Raw genomic sequence first — 18,188 nt, forward strand, 5'->3', positions numbered from 1 at the left:
AGGATTTAAGGTACAATGGCATATAATCAAATTTCTGGTGAGAAAACTTATTTTATCCAGATAATTTAGACATAGAGTTATACACAATGGAATAGCAAGCTAGAAATATAAAGACAAAAAGAATCTCAAGCAAGCCTCAAGGAGAAAATAGCTGAGTTCACAGAATCAACAAGTGACAGCTTTAGGCTGCAACCCATGTATAGTTTTCTTCAGCGAAAGCATACCCAAATTTGTGTAAGTTACTTGGAAACAAAATGGTGAAATGTTTTCATTGATGCCAAGTGCAGTTTAAATATGAAACTTTTGATCTCTGGGGAAACGATTTCAGTTCAGCTATGACTCTTTCAGACAGGGCCCTTTATGTAATGTGGAAAAGAGATTTCTCAAATCACCTTAAGGAAAATGGAGATTTATTACAAGCATGCATGTTCTTGAGTACTTAGGAAAACTGAAACAACAGGCTAGAGGAAGAATTGATACTGCAGAACCCAGGCATCACTCCCTCATCACATTTGCTCGCTTTTGCTTTTGCTTCCATTCTTTTCCTATTTCTTTTAGGCTATAAATTCTCTTTCATTTATTCCTTTAGTCTGCTTCATTCCTCATTCTCTATCAACTGGTTATCTCCATACTATCATCTTGCACACAATCCAGCATGGCTGCTAGACTTTTACTATCTCAGCTTTTTAGGTAAGAGCCTGGTACTTCCTGTCTTTTTTTTTTTTTTTTTTAATGGCTTAGTTCAAATTCCCAAACAAGGAAGGGAAAATGATTGGCTGAGTTTTACCTCTCACTGGGGAGCTTGTAGATTGGTTAAATGCTTTAACCAATGTTTGTTCCAGTACAAACAACAGGCAACTTTCTTTAACAATCTGAGCAAGAAGGGGGCCTTGAATGTCTTTTAGGCACAGGAAGTGAGTAATAAGGGAATAAGTTTAGGAGTTAGCCTGGGGCACAAGTGAGAAGGAAGCACAGAGGAGAGTTGAAGCATCTAGGTACAGGGATGCAACAACATTTGAATCACAGTTTCACAATCTGTACTCAAACTCAGATTCTTCATCTGTGAAATGGGTGTACAGAGAGAATCATTTAAGATTGTTGTAAGAATTAAATGGGAGAATTTATGTGCCAAGCACTGAAAAATTATTCAATAAATATTAAAAACACACAAGAATAAAGGTTACCCCCATACAGAGAGGTCAAATGAAAGAAGAAAAAAATACGTTAACAGCACAACGTTTCTGAGATGGAGAAACAAGAAACTGAAGGATTTGTTGAAATGTCTCCTATCTTCATGGCTGAAAAATCTCTAGTGATCTTAAGTCATTAAAATCGCTAGAGGGAAGCAGACTTGGCCCAGTGGATAGGGCGCCCATCTACAACATGGGAAGGCCGTGGTTCAAACCCCGGGCCTCCTTGACCCGTGTGGAGCTGGCCCATGCGCAGTGCTAATGCACAAGGAGTGCTGTGCCACGCAGGGGTGTCCCCCGCATAGGGGAGCCCCACACTCAAGGAGTGCACCCATAAGGAGAGCCGCCCAGTGCGAAAGGGCAGCCAGCCCAGAAATGGTGCCGCACACACGGAGAGCTGACAAAGCAAGATGATGCAACAAAAAGAAACACAGATTCCCGTGCCGCTGATAACAACAGAAGTGGACAAAGAACACGCAGCAAATAGACACAGAGAACACACAACTGGGGCTGGGGGGCGGGGAGGGGAGAGAAATAAATAAATCTTAAAAAAAAAACTCTAGCGATCTTATTCCTACATGACCATAATTCTATTATGAAAATACTGAAGCTTAACCTTAATGGTAGGGACCTAGAACACAGCAAGACTGAGTGGTAGCTTTAAAAATATATATAAAATAATAATAACGATAGAATTAAAAAAATAATGGTAACGATAGGTAACATTTACTGAGGGTTTACTGTGTGCTGGAGCCTTTCCTAAGTGTTGTATATGTATTAATCCATTTAGTATTCATATCTAACCTAGGAACTGTTATTATCACCATTTTAGGGAAAAAGAACATGAGACAGAGAGAAATAACTTGATCAAAATTGCAAAGCAAGCAAATAGCTGTGGCAGAATTCAAATCCCAGTATTCTAGAATAGAGAATACCTTGTATTTCCTCTCTAGTGAGAGGAACCTCCAGTAAGCATCAGAGATTTTTTCATAAATACACTGACAGAATTAGATGAAGCAATTTGGAGAAAATAAACTGGAAAATAAAATGTTCATTTTATTAAGTAATAATATAATGATAAATATGGAATGTTACCAAAAACATAGCACTTTGAAAGAAAAAAAGTTCTATTTTAACTGATTACCAAAATAATTTTGGAAAGAAAAGGAAATATTTATTCAGAAATGGTGACGCCTGGGATCTTAGCGTAAGCTGTCTCCTTCGTCCTTTCCCCCCATAACTGAAAAGGCTTTTGAAGAGTCTGGGAAAATTAGTCTAAACAGAGTCAGAGCTGGAGTGACCTAAACAGGAAGCTGGGCTCTTCCTAGCTGCTGGTGACTCTTAAAAAGACACAGAGGCTCCCTCTTTACTCCAATCGGACGGGCGACTTCAGGCTGAATAATCCTCAAATTCTTACCCCTTCCTTTCACTGCTAGCAGGATCAGATTGCATTTCTTTTATTATTCACTCCTCAGTTTCTAAGACTCTTTAAGAGAAGAAGTAGAAAAAAAATAAATCCTCTCTTCAATGCCTGGAAGGGAAAACAAAATAACCTCCACTTCGTTTTGAAAAAATCTTTCCAAGAACTTTCGTCAGAGATTTTACTCGTGAGTACTTGACAATATACTCTCCAGCTCATGAGAAATAACCTTTATTTCATTTTCTGGGGGAAAAGGGTAGGGGGAAAGCAGGGTGCTGCGAGGTGAAGATAGGGTGGGGAGGACGACCGCCTAATCCCGTAAAATGAAAATCAGTCCTTCCGTAAACAAAGTAAACTCACAGTGCAACGCAAAATTAAGTTCTCAACATTTTGCCATTAGTTCTTAAACAAATGTTTATGAAATATGTGTTTATGCTTATAAGACCATTCTGGTAAGAAGTTGGTGAAATGTAGCTTTTTAAAATAATTTAAGCTGGTAGCTACAATTATTACTAACTGTGCCTGGTTGAGTGGATGTTTTTTAAGGTTTGGTTTACCTTTAAAATTTTTAGTTATATATAAAGAAATACAATAGAGAGACCATCTGACGACTTTAAGTTTAAAGAAAAGTATTTTATTGCCATTAGTCAGTGATATTTAAAATGAAGTATGACATTAGAAGTCTTGTAATCTACATTAAATATTTTATGCCAGTATTAACTAATCTCTCTAGAGGAATATTTTTCAAACCACCAAAGAACAAAGCTCATAGCCCAGGATACTAAATAAGAGTACAAATGATCAATTTGTAGTGCAATTATGTAAATTAAAGCAATAGACTATATACCTATATGATGTCCTGTCATGTTCTGGTTTGTAATGGCAGTATATTAAACTTTGCTTCTTGGGCTAAGGGAAAGCATATAATATAACAGTGTACAACAATAGAACTATAATGAGACAAATAATTAATTATGGAAAATTTTCATTTTTATGAAAGAACTATAAAAAGGGCTAAGAACCAGTGCCATGGGGAAAAAAGAAAAGATAAGCAACAGCCACACTGTGACTCAGAGCTCTGGAAATTAGTCACAAGATGACTTTGTACAATATGTGGTAACATAAACACAAAGAGCACAACCCAAGCAGGAAATATACTGCCCAGAGAGTCATATTTTATGTGTGAAAACACAGGACTTGTGTCAGAGGAAAAAGATTATGAAAATTCGGAGCATTTTTGAATCTAACAAAATCCTTTTACAGAACATTCTAAGGATTCCTTTAAATTTATCATTTAGTACGTGATTATTTCTAGGTATATCATCCATATCTCATCAAGCCCTTAAATGAAAGAGTGGGTAGTTTTTTTTTTGAAAATTTAGACTAAGAAATTTTAATTTGGGTCCTACGTATTAATGAAATGATATGAATTATCCATAGAGATCAACAGAGATTGAAAATTATGAATGTAAATGCAATTAATATTATAGACTTAGGGGTAAAACTTTAAAATATTGACTTTTAGCAATTTGAATAGGTATATTAGGAAACCAAATTTGTCTTCTTGATGACCACAGAATCTAGATGGGGAACTTTAATGACATACTACTGTTTGGTTCCTCTCTTAATTAGGTATGCTGAATTGGACAACTTTACTTTTTAAAAAAAGTGTCAACCTGATTATCAGTAAAGCATCACTTTTACCTTTTATGCCTACATCAAAGAAAGATAGTTCCATCCATCTGCCACTTGGAATCTAAGCCCTCTCTCAATTAGAAAAAGGGTGGGCATCACCATCCCCAAATCCTCAAGATTAGAGAATGAACAGTGGACCAAAATAAATTTACTATTATTCTGTTGTAGACATTATTATTCTAGCAATGGAAGAACTTTAATCATTGCTATAAAGGCATTGCCACTAGAGGTTTTGAGGGGAAGGAGAAGGAAGAATAGGTGTAACAAGGGGCATTTTCAAGACATTGGAATTGTCCTGTACAACATTGCAATGACAGATGTAGACCATTATACGTTTTGTCATACCTAAAATATTGTGCGGGACAGAATGTAAACTATAATGTAAACTATAATGCACAGTTTGTAGCAATGCTTCAATATGTGTTCATCAATTGTGACAAATGCACCACACACATGAAAGATGCTATTAATTTGGGAAAGTATGGTGGGGGGGATATTGAGGTATATGGAAATTCCCTTTATTTTTCATGTTACATTTATGTAATCTAAAGCTTCTTTTAAAATGAATTATTTTTTAAAAAAACCTTTTAGAAATGTGGCTCCTGATCAAATAGATTATGTCATCTATAGGTGGCTGATCTGATTGCCAAGAACTCTATGCTGTGCTATATTAAACTATTTCAGGTAGAATCTTCTGTTATAGAGTAAAACATAATTGTAAAATTTAATAATAATAATACATAAAATAGCTGTTTTGTGTTAACTACAGTTTTATTTACTCCTTCACAAATGAATTTCCTCATCCTATCTACATTATTCAAATTCAAAAGACAATCAGACAGGATGGCAAACTACTGCAGGGAGAGGTCAGGCTTAAAAGATTTCAGTTATTCCTAGAGTGTCCAGCACAATCCTAACCAAATAAGAAATGTGCTACGGAATATGTAGGATTAGTTCATTGAATTCAGTGTCACAAATTTTTGAGGCAACCTTCAATTGAGATATCTACACAAAAGAAGAAAAATGCAAAGTAAAATATCTTTGGAAATAAAGGAAAAGACTATTTTGAAAAGTGAAGGAAAATATTGAGACTTAAAAAAATCCTATTTCAGTATTTATTAATATATATTAAATAAGATGAATAATTAAAATATATTCATCATATCAGCAATTTACTTTTGCTATATAGACATGACCTAAGAATTTTGTTACAACCTAACTCATCTGTTCTCGATAAAGGCAGTCTCTCTTCACTTTTTGCTGTTTACCACTTAGAACATTATCTCATTTGGGAAATTTAACATTGAGAGTTGGCTTTTTAAAACCAAATATGGTGTTCAATGTACCAGCAAAAAAGGTAGCTCTTGGATCTTTCATAGAAATGTAGCCACCCTATAATTTTTCTGATTGTTACCATCAGCATTAGGAGTATGTGAGTTCAGTAAACAGAGTGCCTACTGAAGTCCTTGTTTCTGGACGTCAGATCTCACCAGTCTGAAGAGGGGTTGTGTAAGTTTAATGCAGAGAGTTCATTCATTTCATCTTTCTTAGTTGTCTGAGATCCTCAAAAATTGCTTTCCTGGTGTGATGTATCATCTCTACCCTTCTCTGCCTGGCTACATTTCTTCAAGAGGCAGGTGCCATATACAACCAGAGCCTAAGATTCAACTTTCCAAAAGCTGAGGGCAACCTAGCCATCTCTACTTTTCTTTTTTCCAAATCAACAATAGTGAAAATGTACTGGGTCTGTGTCAAATCTGCTGTTTTCAGCTCTGGTCAGGCCTCCCTTTGGGATCCTATGTTCTCTCTTAGTTGGAACAAACAACTTTAAAATTATTTTTAAAAACAAAAGAATTAAGGGACACCATGGTCCATAGTAGAAGCCCCAGTAGTGTGCTACTTCTACCCTGATTGTTCCATCTAGAGGACCACAAATCACTGGGGAAACTTGGAATTATTGCAAAGAATTACACAACCAAAATGTAATGTTAGCACTCTCTTCTATGCTGAATGAATATTATATGTTGTCAGATTGGGCATAATAAGGCTGTTTTAAAATCAGGGATGTGCAAGTATCTATCAATATGGCACTGATAAAATGTAAGTAATGTTTTTATTACTAAGTATAATGCAGCATTGATAACCTTGAACTCTGCCATCCCTCCTGCCACCAATATCATTCTAGGTCTCCTCCTATTCTTCTCATTTATTTCTATCCCATCCTTGACTCTTATAATAACCCATCTCTAAGGATTTCCTCATTCCTCATTTCCCAAGGTTGTAGAATTCCTTGAATATGGTCAAACATGGTAAAAATGTTCTGTATTCACTTAGAATACATGTCTGATATGCTATTGTGAAATAGAATGTTTTATAAATGTCAGTTAGGTCCAGTTGGTTCACAGTGTTGATAAAATCTATACCCTGATGAAATATTTTTTTGCCTACCTTTTATATTGGATGTAGGGAAATGGTTGTTTAAACTCTGACCGTAATACTGGATTTGTTCATTTTCACTCCAGTTTTTCCAGTTTTTGTGTATTTTATTTTATTTTTTAAAGGTTTATTTTATTTTCCCCCCCCCATCCCCTACCACCCCCCGCCCAGTTGTCTGCTTTCTGTGTCCATTCACTGTGTGTTCTTCTGTGTCTGCTTGTATTCTCATTAGGCAGCTCCAGGAATCCATCCTGGGACCTTCTGGAGGGGGAGAGAGGCAATTACTCTCTTGCGCCACGTCAACTCCCTATTCTGCTACATCTTATTTTCTCTCCTCTGTGTCTCTTGTTGCGTCATCTTGCTGTGTCAGCTCTCGGCGTCAGCTGGCGCTCCTGCACGGGGTGACTTTCCCATTCTGGGCAGCATTCCCATGCAGAGCAGCATTCCTGAATGGGGCGGCATTCCTGCATGGACCGGCTCACTGTGTGGGCCAGCTCACCATGTGGGACTGGGCACCCAGGAGGCCCTGGGCATTGAAATCCTGGACTTCCTATATGGTAGACAGGAGCCCACCCATTTCCTTTCATGTATTTTAAAGCTCCGCTATTAGGTACATATGTGTTTAGGATTGTCTTGTCCTCTTGATGAATTTTCCCCCCAAATGAAATGACTGTGAAATAACATCTTTATCACTTTGCTTTAATATGTAATTTGATATTAATATAGCCAACCCAGGTCTCTTTTGATTCATATAAGCCTGGTAGAGTATTTTCCATCTTTGTACTTTTAACATATTTGTGTATTGATACGCAAGGTGGGTTTCTTTAGGCAACATATAGTTGGGCCATGCTTTTCACCCAATCAGATTATATTTGCCTTTCAGAAAGTGGATGTGGCTCAACAGATAGAGCATCCACCTACCATGTAGGAGGTCCGAGGTTTCGATATCCAGGGCCCCCTGGCTCCTGTGGTGAGCTGGCCAACACGCAGTGCTGCTGTGCACAAAGAGTGCTGGCCCATGCAGGGATATGCCCGCATAAGGGTGCCCCCCATGCAAGGAGTGACCCCTGCAGAATGAGAGCCACCCCACGCAAAACCATAGCCCACCCAAGAGTGGTGCCACACACATGGAGAGCTGATGCAGCAAGATGACACAACAAAAAGAGACACAGATCCCCAGTGCCACCTGATGAGAGTACAAGTGGACACAGAAGAACACACAGTGAATGGACACAGAGAGCAGACAATGGGGGGAGGGGATGGAGGGGGAGAGAAATAATAAATAAATTTAAATAAATAAATTGTCATTTAGGACATACATCTGATATATATTTGATATATTTTGGGTTGAATCTACTAACTTGCTATTGGTAAACAAATTGTCCTGCTTTTGTTTACTTTTGTTTCCTTTTTTATGGTTTTTCATTGATATTATTTATATTATTTTATGTCGGCTTATTAACTAAAATTCTTTGTTTTATTATTTTAGTCATTGCTTTGGGTTTTACAATATCTTTCTTTAATTTATCCCAGTTTACCTTCAAGTGATATTAAACCACTTCTCTTTTAGAATATACACTAAGGAACTTAAAACTATATACTTCCATTTTTCCCTTCCTGGTTTTTTATTCTTGTGGTTCTACATTTTTTTCTGTTTGTTATAAACCATGCCACATACTAACAAAATGTTTTTATTTTTATTTTAAACAGTCAATTATCTTTTTAAATAACTTTTTATTTTAGAATACATTTAAATTTTAAGAAAAATTGTGAAGAGTAAAGAGTTCCCCTATACCCCAAATCCAGTTTCCTCTGTTAATAACATTTTACATTAGTTTGGTACATTTGTCACAATACATTAGCCAATTATCTTTTAAAGAGCTTTAATTTTTTTTAAGTCTTTTATATTTACCCATGTGATTACCATTTCTAGCATCTTATTCCTTTGTATAGCTCCATATTTCCACGTGTTGCCATTTTTTTCTTCAGGCCTTCCCTCCTCTCCACTTAAATTTTAGGGTGCTGAAAGTTTTCTCACAGCTCAATAATTCTCTGTTCATGGTTTTTAGTCTTTTTAAAAAAATCTCTGTGTTTCAAATTGCATAGTTTCTATTATTATATCTTTGAGTTTGTTAATCTTTTCTTATGCAATGTCTATTCTGTTTACAATCCCCTCCAGCATAGTTTTCATCTCATATATTGTAGTTTTGATCTCTAAAAGTTAGGTTTGGGTTTCTTTCTTCCATGCCTCTACTAAACATACTCAGTATTTCCTCTAGTTTCTTGAACATATGAAATACAGTTAAAATTCCAGTTTCAGTATATTTATCAACTAATTCTATTTTCTGTGCCATTTCTGTGTCAGTTTCAATTGTTTGATTTTCTAATTATGGGTTGTACTTTCTTGCTTGTTTGCAAGCCCAATCATTTTGATTTGGATACCTGATATTGAGAATTTCACTTTTATGGGTCCTGGATCTGTTGTATTCTTACATTTTTAGCTCTGTTCTGGGATGCAATTAAATTACTTGGAAATAGTTTTGTATTTTAGTGTCTTGCTATTACGTTTTGTTAGGCAAGATCAGAGCATTGTTCATCCTACAGTTCATTTTCCCCACTGCTGAAAGCAAACTTCTGAATATTCTACTTGATGCTCCATGAATTGAGATTTTTGCCACTCAGGAGCAGGAAATAGGCCCAGCCCTGTGTGTTCCAAGTATTGTCCTATCTAATCCTCTCAGGTGGTTCATTGTTTCCTCACATTCATGCCCTGATCAATACTTAGCTGAAGATTTGAGGGCCATCTGAAGATCTCTGGAAGGCTCTCTATGTAGCTCTCTACTTTCTGGTACTCTGCTCTGCACACTCTGGCCACCCTGACCTCCCCAAACTCCCTGCTTCATCTGCTAAACTCAGAGAGGCCTTGAGGCTCCTCCAGGGTGCCCCCTCCTCAGTGTCAAAACTTTCTCACTCTCTCCTCTATGCTAATGCAAATGTAGGAGTCATCTATTTTGTTTCCCATCTCTACAGGATCACTGTCCTTTGCTGCCCAGTATTTAATTATTTGAAATCCATCATGTCATATATTTTATCTTTTTTTTTCTGTCAGTTGCTTCAGGTAGGAGTGTAAATCCAGTCCCTTTTAATTGTAGTTGGAAATAGAAAGGATACTTTACTTTAAATTGTATTTTAATGACATCCTAAAAAGCAATTAATGAACATAAAGATATAGAGAATTTTTAAGGGCATGTAGCCTGTACTTCATTAGCTTACCTGAATAAGATAAACAGACATTTATTGCCTGCTCTAGCCTAAGAACTGTGTAAAATAAGTAAATACATTTGCATGAATTTACATGTTCATACAATAAAGAACTTAGCTGTTTCTACAAAATAGCTAGTTCATCTGAGACAAGCAGTTTATGTGTTTCATTATGTTTTTCTGATAGCAAAAGCTGTTTGGGCAGCTATCTCAGTTTCTTCTATTTTGGATGAAAAATAAGTTTTACGTGCTTAAAACAATCAAGTTATTTGTTGTTCAGCAGACACTTCCGAAACTGTGAGCACTCAGTGTTATTTATCCATAGTCTTCAGAATTTTATAAGGATATAAAAATTTCTTTTCCTGATAGTTTCTGATCACAATTTCTCATAATTTCCTCCCCTTACTTCCACTTTAGCCAACTGGAGAAAGTTAATAGCACAAATTAAAGTGTTCTCTTTTAGTAAAAGGAAGTACAGTTTCAGATGGATTCTACTCAATTATTTATACCAACTGAGGCAAACAGATAATCCCAAATGACAAATATCATAGACATAATTTAAATTTAGCATTAGAATTTGGTTTTAAAATCATGTCAAGTGTGGATATCATTCAAGTTCTTATACATCTGATTTGCAAATAGCAAAATTATTTATTGAATGAGGAAAGAAAACCATTATGTAATAAAGAAATCACTGTGACATCCAAAATCTGGTACTAATAAGCATTTATCAAAAACCTGTGAGATGGTGTGACACTTTGAAGTTTTTTTATGAATCGAAAAAAGGAAAAGATTATGTTCTTGAACTAATCCATTCCTATGGGTGTGGGGCCATTTTGATTGGACTACATCAGGGAGGGGTAACACAAGTTGGGTATCTGCCCTCTTTCTGGGCCTTATGTAAATAGAGACACAGAAGAGACACAGGAAAAGGGAGCTCTGCCATTTGACCAGGCCATGTGAGAGAGAGGACTTCAGGTTCTCCTACATCTATGGAAAGGCAGAGAAGCCCCGGAAGGCTGAGGGAGGCCCTGGAGTCTGGAATCGGCAGATCAGAGAGGTCTGGCAAGAGGCCCCCAAGGAACAGCTCAGGGCTGAAGAGACATACCATGTGCCTGATATCCCACAGCTGAATTCAGGAAGAAAGCAAAGCAACCAAGACTGAGAGAGGCAATCTGGAAAGAGATAAACCCAATGCCTGACTGCCCACAGCTGAGCTCCAGGAGATGGTAGATTCTGGAGGGGAGGGCAGAGAGCTCAGCAGAGATTGATCAGCTGCCATCTTCACCACATAGCAGGACACCAGGATCACCAGTGGCTACTTTGATAATGGTGCTTTGATTTGGAAATTTCTCAGCCTCAGAACTGTAAGTTTTTACCCTAAATAAAATCCCCATTATAAAAAACAACCCATTTCTTGTACTTTGCATCAGCAGCCCTTTGGCAAACTTAGAGAGTTGAGCATTTAATTTAGAAACGTCCAAGTCCTCCTTTCAGTGCCAATAATTTATTTTGGTTCCAGAGTCCTTTTGTATGTTTTTCTCTGAGCTAATTGCTAAGGAATAAATCAACTGAGGAAATATTTTTAATTGGGGGGGAGGGGGTTTATATTAACTTCAGTTCACATGACAAAAGAGCTCTTTCTATGTCTGTGGTCAGCTCTGGCTGAAACTCTTAAAATATTTTCAAGTTTGCAATCATTAATTATAACTCACAAAAAAGTGAAAAATTCCTGAAGTGCTTCTGATTGCCATAGCACTGTTTGTAGATGTTAATCTCCGGCCTCCATTTACCTTCATTCCATATTACTGCTTCCTTATTCAGAGACCTGAGAGATACAAGTAACCATCACTCCTCCCTAATAGATACTGGAAGCCTTGCCCATAAAAGACATGAGCAAGTGGGAGATTTATAAGAATGTGTGTGAAAAATAATGTGTATATGTGTATTTGCACTTTATAAGGGAGTCCATAATTTTTTCAGAGCCCCTAGGAGCTTACACACCATGGTGAAAGATGTATATCAGAATATGATTAAATATCTAAGGAAAAGAGTATACAGAGTTAGTATCAAAAAGAGTCATTTAATAATATGTTATGAAGAAGGTGAAATAAATGTTTCAAAGTCAAGTAAACTTGACACTGAGGGGAAAAAATGAATAAGGTTCCTTAAGGATAAGAAGTATTCAAGAAAAGAAGCAGCTTTATCTTTTTGAGAAGCCAAGGAGAAGATTAAATCATCCTAAGATCTTCAGTTTTATCATTACATTTGAACTGAGTACTAACTGTATGTTTGTTATATATCAGATCCTTTACAGGATCCAAAAAATTGTGTCATGTGCTGCATTTTATTCATCTATAAATTAGCACAATTATTAAGACTTGAAGTAGCTTACAAAGAAATCAAATCACTGGGCTTTCTCAAGAAAAATATAATCAAGGGACCTAAACAGGACATTTACTAAGAACACATTACCTCATTCCTGATTATAGACTTAAGTGTTAGATATACTTTGGATAGGAGAAAAAGGAGTGGCAATTTAGATAAACTAACTGACCTTACAAAAAACCTTCTGCATTAGTTAGAGTCATTAGAAATAATTTATTTCAATTATTTCTAATCTTGCCACATGGTTTAGCCAAGGTGAGCTCTCAGTACGAGGAACAAGAGAAAAGGAGAACGATTTACTGGCTGCTGTGAATAAAATGCCTGCCATCCTCTCAGCCCATGGTTCTGATACCTTCATGGGTCTGGAATTTTACTGTTTGAATGGAAGGATTTCAAGAGCATGTTAATGGCCCCTGGAGGACTATGACTCAGCTGTCTGGAACTCCCACCTCTTTTATAAGGGTGGCTCAGAGAAGTTGAACTCAGAACTTCATCTAAAGAGATGGGCAAAGTCATCAACAGCTACAGACCCTGTCTTGAAAAGAACTCTCACCTTTTTGGTCTCCTCCTCTCCAGATACTTTCCATTAGTGCACAGTAACAATCTAGGGTTTAAGGGAGTGGATGTAACTCAGTGGTTGAGCGCCTGTTTCCCATGTATGAGGTCCTGGGTTCAATCTCTGGTACTGCCTTAAAAAAAAAATCCAGAATTTAGGTGTGTGTTTTTGTTTTTGTTGTTGTTGTTATCAATAAGACTTATTATTAGCAGCAGAGTTAATCTTATAGAAAGAAATGAATTTATCGTTATTGATTCATCATGTTTATATTGCTTTAGGATAAAGGTTTTAGCTAATCTTAGGAACCACACATTTTTCTAGTCAGGACGATTATTACATTTGTCACTATATATGTACAACCAAAATGTTTCAAATGTCCAATCTCAGACATGTTGATTATGAATTTTGCTGCTCTTTTCCTAGTGGAGATAAAATAGCAATAGCAATAGAAATGGAATAGAATAGTAGGAATAGAAATAGTGATAGAAATTCCCGTACATGGACTAAGGCTTTGCACCCCTTTCCTCATACTACAAGATCAGATAATCAGAAGCAGAAGTTGAAAATCTCCAATATATTGTACTAGACAAAGTCAAAATCAAGAATGGAGACAGACTTGCTGAGTGAATGAGGAAATGGAACTGACTTTACTTAGTGATCCTTGGGGGAAAAAAAGGTAATATCAACCACAATTATATAAGTTATAAATCAAGATACTAATTTAAACCCTGTTAGAAAGATCTTGGCTGCCCTTCATTGCCTTTCCAATGTGTATATAACTCCTGAACATAGATGTTATATTCAGCATTAAAAATTAGAAATTATAGATTGATTAAGAGACAAGTTGATAATTGGAGATACCATCTTCCAAGAAATAGAAATAGATGGTTTGGTCCTTGAAATACCATTGCCTCTTTTATATAATAAAGGGGTAGTTAGAAGAGCAGATGCATAAAGAAGCAAATAAAATAACCACAAGATGGATAGATCTCTATACTATGCTCATTCTTCATATGGATACTAAGGATAATAGAGAAAGACATATTTAAATATTAATTCCTTTTCTTTCTCCTCTCACTCCAAATTTCAGTGTGTATGTTCGCATTTTTCCCCCATTCCTTCCATTTGTAGCTACTTGCATTAAAGTTGAACAGAAGTGTACATTAGGAAACTACACAATTTGGTTTAGATATAAAAAACTTTTGTTTTTTTCCCTTAAAGAAAAGACTAGGAATAGCATCCTACAAAGAGCCTTTCTTTTAAACAAATTGAGTTTTAATGAGTATCAGAACCATTTTGATGAGGAATAATGAGTACAAAGAAACGAATGCTATTTTCTTCTGATAAAAGAAATTCTTAAGAATTACAAAACCTAGAAAAAAATAATTCCACACATTTTATTTAAAAAGTTTTAGTAGTATGGCAACTATATGTGGAAAATTCATAATAAAAGAATATTCATCACTATGAGAAATAAACTTTGGTATTATTCCCCTTATATATTTCTACTTTATTTTTCCTGTTACTGGTGGTATTTTGGGTACTAAAAGATCTAAATTATACCCTATTTAGACTTATAAATTTTAAGTGCAAAACAAAGAGTTAATAGCATGTACGTAAAGTTCATCATATCCATCCCATTCAAGTGAACAAATATATTTTGGGAGCCTACTGTGCTCACGCCACTGTTCAGAGGGAATTATGTACTAAAAGCAATATAGGCTCGTTTACCTCCTGTTAGTCCATGAAGTCCTAACTTTTCTGTACTTTGTTAATTTCTCTTTTATGTATGAAATAGAGCTTTCTTCTTCCTTGGGTGTATGTCTCGCTCCCTTATGTGCAAACTTCTTTTTCCCTTCTTTTGTACTTCATCTTACATTTTTTGCATTTTCTTCTATTCTTAACTTCTAAATTCTCTCTCTCCATCTCTTCTCTCCCTCTCCGCCTCTCTCTCATACTGCTTTATTTTCCTTCTCCTCCCATGTATCTCACTCTTTTCTCTTAACTGGGATAGGAATTAATATTCCCTATTATTAATTAGGGGGAGATTATTCCTCTATAAAATTTTATATGCCAAATTAATAGCTATAATTATTTTAATATGAGCTTAACATAGACTTTACTTATAGGACTTTGGTCCAAAACATAAAACAAAACATTCCTAGCTACGATTTGATGAAATATTAATTTCTAAGGATTATAGATAATCTGAAGCTCACTATAGGAAAAATAAAAGGTATTTGTGAAAATAGTGGATTTTTCTGAGACTCACAGTTGCTCTTTCCTTGAATGGTCATGATTCCTGCTTGATTTGAAGCTTTGCCAACAAGCAAATGTGTGACTGAAAAAAAATCAGTTTCCTCATTTGAAAAAAACAGGATAGTTCTTAGACTTATCTCTCTGGTTTCTTTCAACTCTAATAGTAACTACTACATGATCTTATCCTCCATTTCAGTATTTAAAAAAATTTTTTTAACAAATTTTGTTTATGCTGCATACTATTTGGTGTATTATGAAGATAACCAACCTTTTTGCCATTTCCTTTCTATGGGATTTTTTACTTTTAATTATCATATTATAATTTGAAATTAGATACTTAGTGATCAGCTTTTAGTAACTTTAGATCTAGAGGAAACTCTCCTGATTTATAAAACTATACATGACACTTATGTATCTAAAAGAGAGAGAAGAAATAATTTTTTTTTGTTCTTCAAATCAGTGAAACTATCACCATCTAAAATACAGATACGCATAGTGATTTGACCCATAAGCTGTTATTAGGGGATTTCACATTGAGTAATTCTCCAGAAATATATGACTTCCTGTATCAAGACCTAAATCTAACAGAAGATTCCTTAGTGGATTGGCCAATCATCTCAAAAACATGGTTAGAATCAATAGTCAGCAGCTGTTTGGGGGTTTTTGTTTTGTTTTGTTTTTTAAATTATCTCTGCATGTCTAATATTAATCTAGTTATCAAGTACACAGTTTTGCTTCATTATTTTCTATATTTTATTTTTAGTTTGGGTGCACGTTACAAAAATATAATCTTAAAAGTTGACTGTTTTATAGAAAAACACCAGGCACTGCTTTAATGTCAAAATTTCCTCTAAGTTTTCATGGTAAGAATGGGGAATTCTCATCCGGGCTCTGTAGTTCTAATATTAGTTTTCAATCCCCCAAGTACCCCCCAATCAAAAAATTTTTAAAAATTGGTTAATAGCCTGTTTGTGAAAGAAAAAAAAAACAAAAACAATGTATTTCTCTCAGTATCTATTAAGATGCTGTTAGGAAAACCTGCAGCACAAGTAGCTCAAATAATGAGGCCACTCATTACACAAATTCCAGAGTAGAATGTTTTAAGACTGCTTAATTCAACCAAGATATAGATTTTTTCCATCTTCTTATTTTTATCATTCACAGCAGGTTGACTTTAGCTCAGGTAAGTTTTCTTCAGTGTTACAAGATGCCTGCTTCAGTCACAAGCATCAGATAAAACATGTAGAAAGAGATTTCATGTGGCTTTTACAATATTGCTCCATTTATAGCAAGGATTTTTTTTATTTTCAGCTCCCCATTCTCTACCCTCATTCTGTCTTCTGGTAATCTATATTCTAAATATTAACTCCATAAGTTTGATTACTATATTTAGTTCATATCAGTGAGATCATACAATATTCATCCTTTTGTGTCTGACATTTCACCCAACATAATGTCCTCAGGCTTCATCCATGTTATCACATGAGTCAGGACTTCACTTCTTCCATCATATGGATATACCACATTTTGTTTATCCATTCATTAGTTGATGAACCCTTGGGTTGTTTCCATCTTTTGGCAATTGTGATTAATGTTGTGTTGTTCATATATCTGTTCATGTCCCTGCTTTCAGTTCTTCTAGTATATACCTAGAAGTGGGTTTGATGGATCATATGGCCTTTCTAATACTTAGCTTCTTGAGGAACAAACTGCTATCCACAGAGGCTATACCATTCTATATTCCCACCAGCAATGAATAAGTGTTCTTATTTCTCCACATTCTCTCCAACACTTATAGCTTTCTTTTCTTTTTTTTTAAAATAGTGGCCAGTCTAGTAGGTGTGAAATGATATCTCATTGTGGCTTTGATTTGCATTTCCCTAATAGCTAGTGACGTTGAACATTTTTTCATGTGCTACTTAGTCATTTGTATTTTCTCTTTGGGAAAAATGTCTATTCACATCTCATGTCCATTTCTTAATTGGGTCATTTTTCATTTTATTGTTGAGTTGTAGGATTTCTTTATATATTAAACCCTTACTAGATATGTGGTTTCCAAATATTTTCTCTCATTGTGTAGGCTGCCTTTTTACCTTTTTGACAAATCCCTATATAGAACAAAAGTACTCAATTTTAAGGAGGTCTGATTTATCTATTTGTTTTTTTGTTGCTCATGGTTTGATTGTACAAGTCCAAGAAGTTACTGCTTACCACAAGATCCTGAAGATGCTTCCCTACATTTTCTTCTAGGAGTTCTATGATTGAGATGATCATGTGGCTTTCCCCTTTCAATTTGTTATGTGTTGTATTACACTAATTGATTTTCTTGTGTTGAACAACCCTTGTATACCTGGAATCAAACCCACTTGGTCATGGTGTAAAATTCTTTTAATATGCTGTTCTATTTGATTTGTAAATATTTTGCTGAGAGTTCTTACATCTATATTCATTAGAGATATTGGTCTTTAATTTTCTTTTCTTGTAGTACTTAGCTGGCTTTAGTATTAGGGTGATGTTGACTTCATAGAATGAGTTAAGTAGTGTTCCTTCCTCTTAAATTTTTGGAAGAGTATGAGCAGAACTGGTATTAGTTCTTTTTTGAGTGATTGGTAGAATTCACCTGTTAAGTCATCTGATCCTGAGCTTTTCTGTTTTGGGAGGTTTTTGATGACTGATTCAATCTCTTTATTTGTGATTGGTTTGTTTAGGTCTTCTATTTCCTCTAGAGTCAGTGTAGGTTAATCTTGTGTTTCTAGGAAATTATCCATTTCAGCTTAGGTTGTCCAATTCATTGACATCCAGTTGTTCATAGTAACCTCTTATGATCTTTATTTCTGTGGTATCAGTAGTAATGTTTCCCATCTCATTTCTGAATTTAATTGCATCCTCTCTCCTTTTTTCTTTGTCAGTCTAGCTAAGCATTTGTCAATTTTACTGATCTTTTCAAAGGACCAACTTTTGGTTTTGTTGATTCTATTGTTTT

The 18,188-nt window shown here is 35.4% G+C and overlaps 1 protein-coding gene across 6 annotated transcripts in view; it reads left to right on the forward strand.

Annotated features, from left to right (window-relative positions):
- Positions 1–2,505: 2,505 nt before the first annotated feature.
- The window catches only part of TFPI (tissue factor pathway inhibitor), a 92,976-nt gene continuing 77,293 nt past the window's right edge, over positions 2,506–18,188 (forward strand). For 4 of the 6 annotated variants that reach the window (XR_011649243.1, XR_011649242.1, XM_058300515.2 and 1 more), the window contains exon 1: positions 2,506–2,797. The gene's annotated coding sequence lies outside the window, so the exon portion shown is untranslated. The remainder of the gene's footprint in view (positions 2,798–18,188) is intronic. The other 2 variants (XM_058300514.2, XM_058300518.2) reach the window with 2 other exon arrangements.

This window comes from Dasypus novemcinctus, chromosome 7, assembly GCF_030445035.2.
Source record: "Dasypus novemcinctus isolate mDasNov1 chromosome 7, mDasNov1.1.hap2, whole genome shotgun sequence".
In the NCBI taxonomy this organism is placed as follows: domain Eukaryota; kingdom Metazoa; phylum Chordata; class Mammalia; order Cingulata; family Dasypodidae; genus Dasypus; species Dasypus novemcinctus.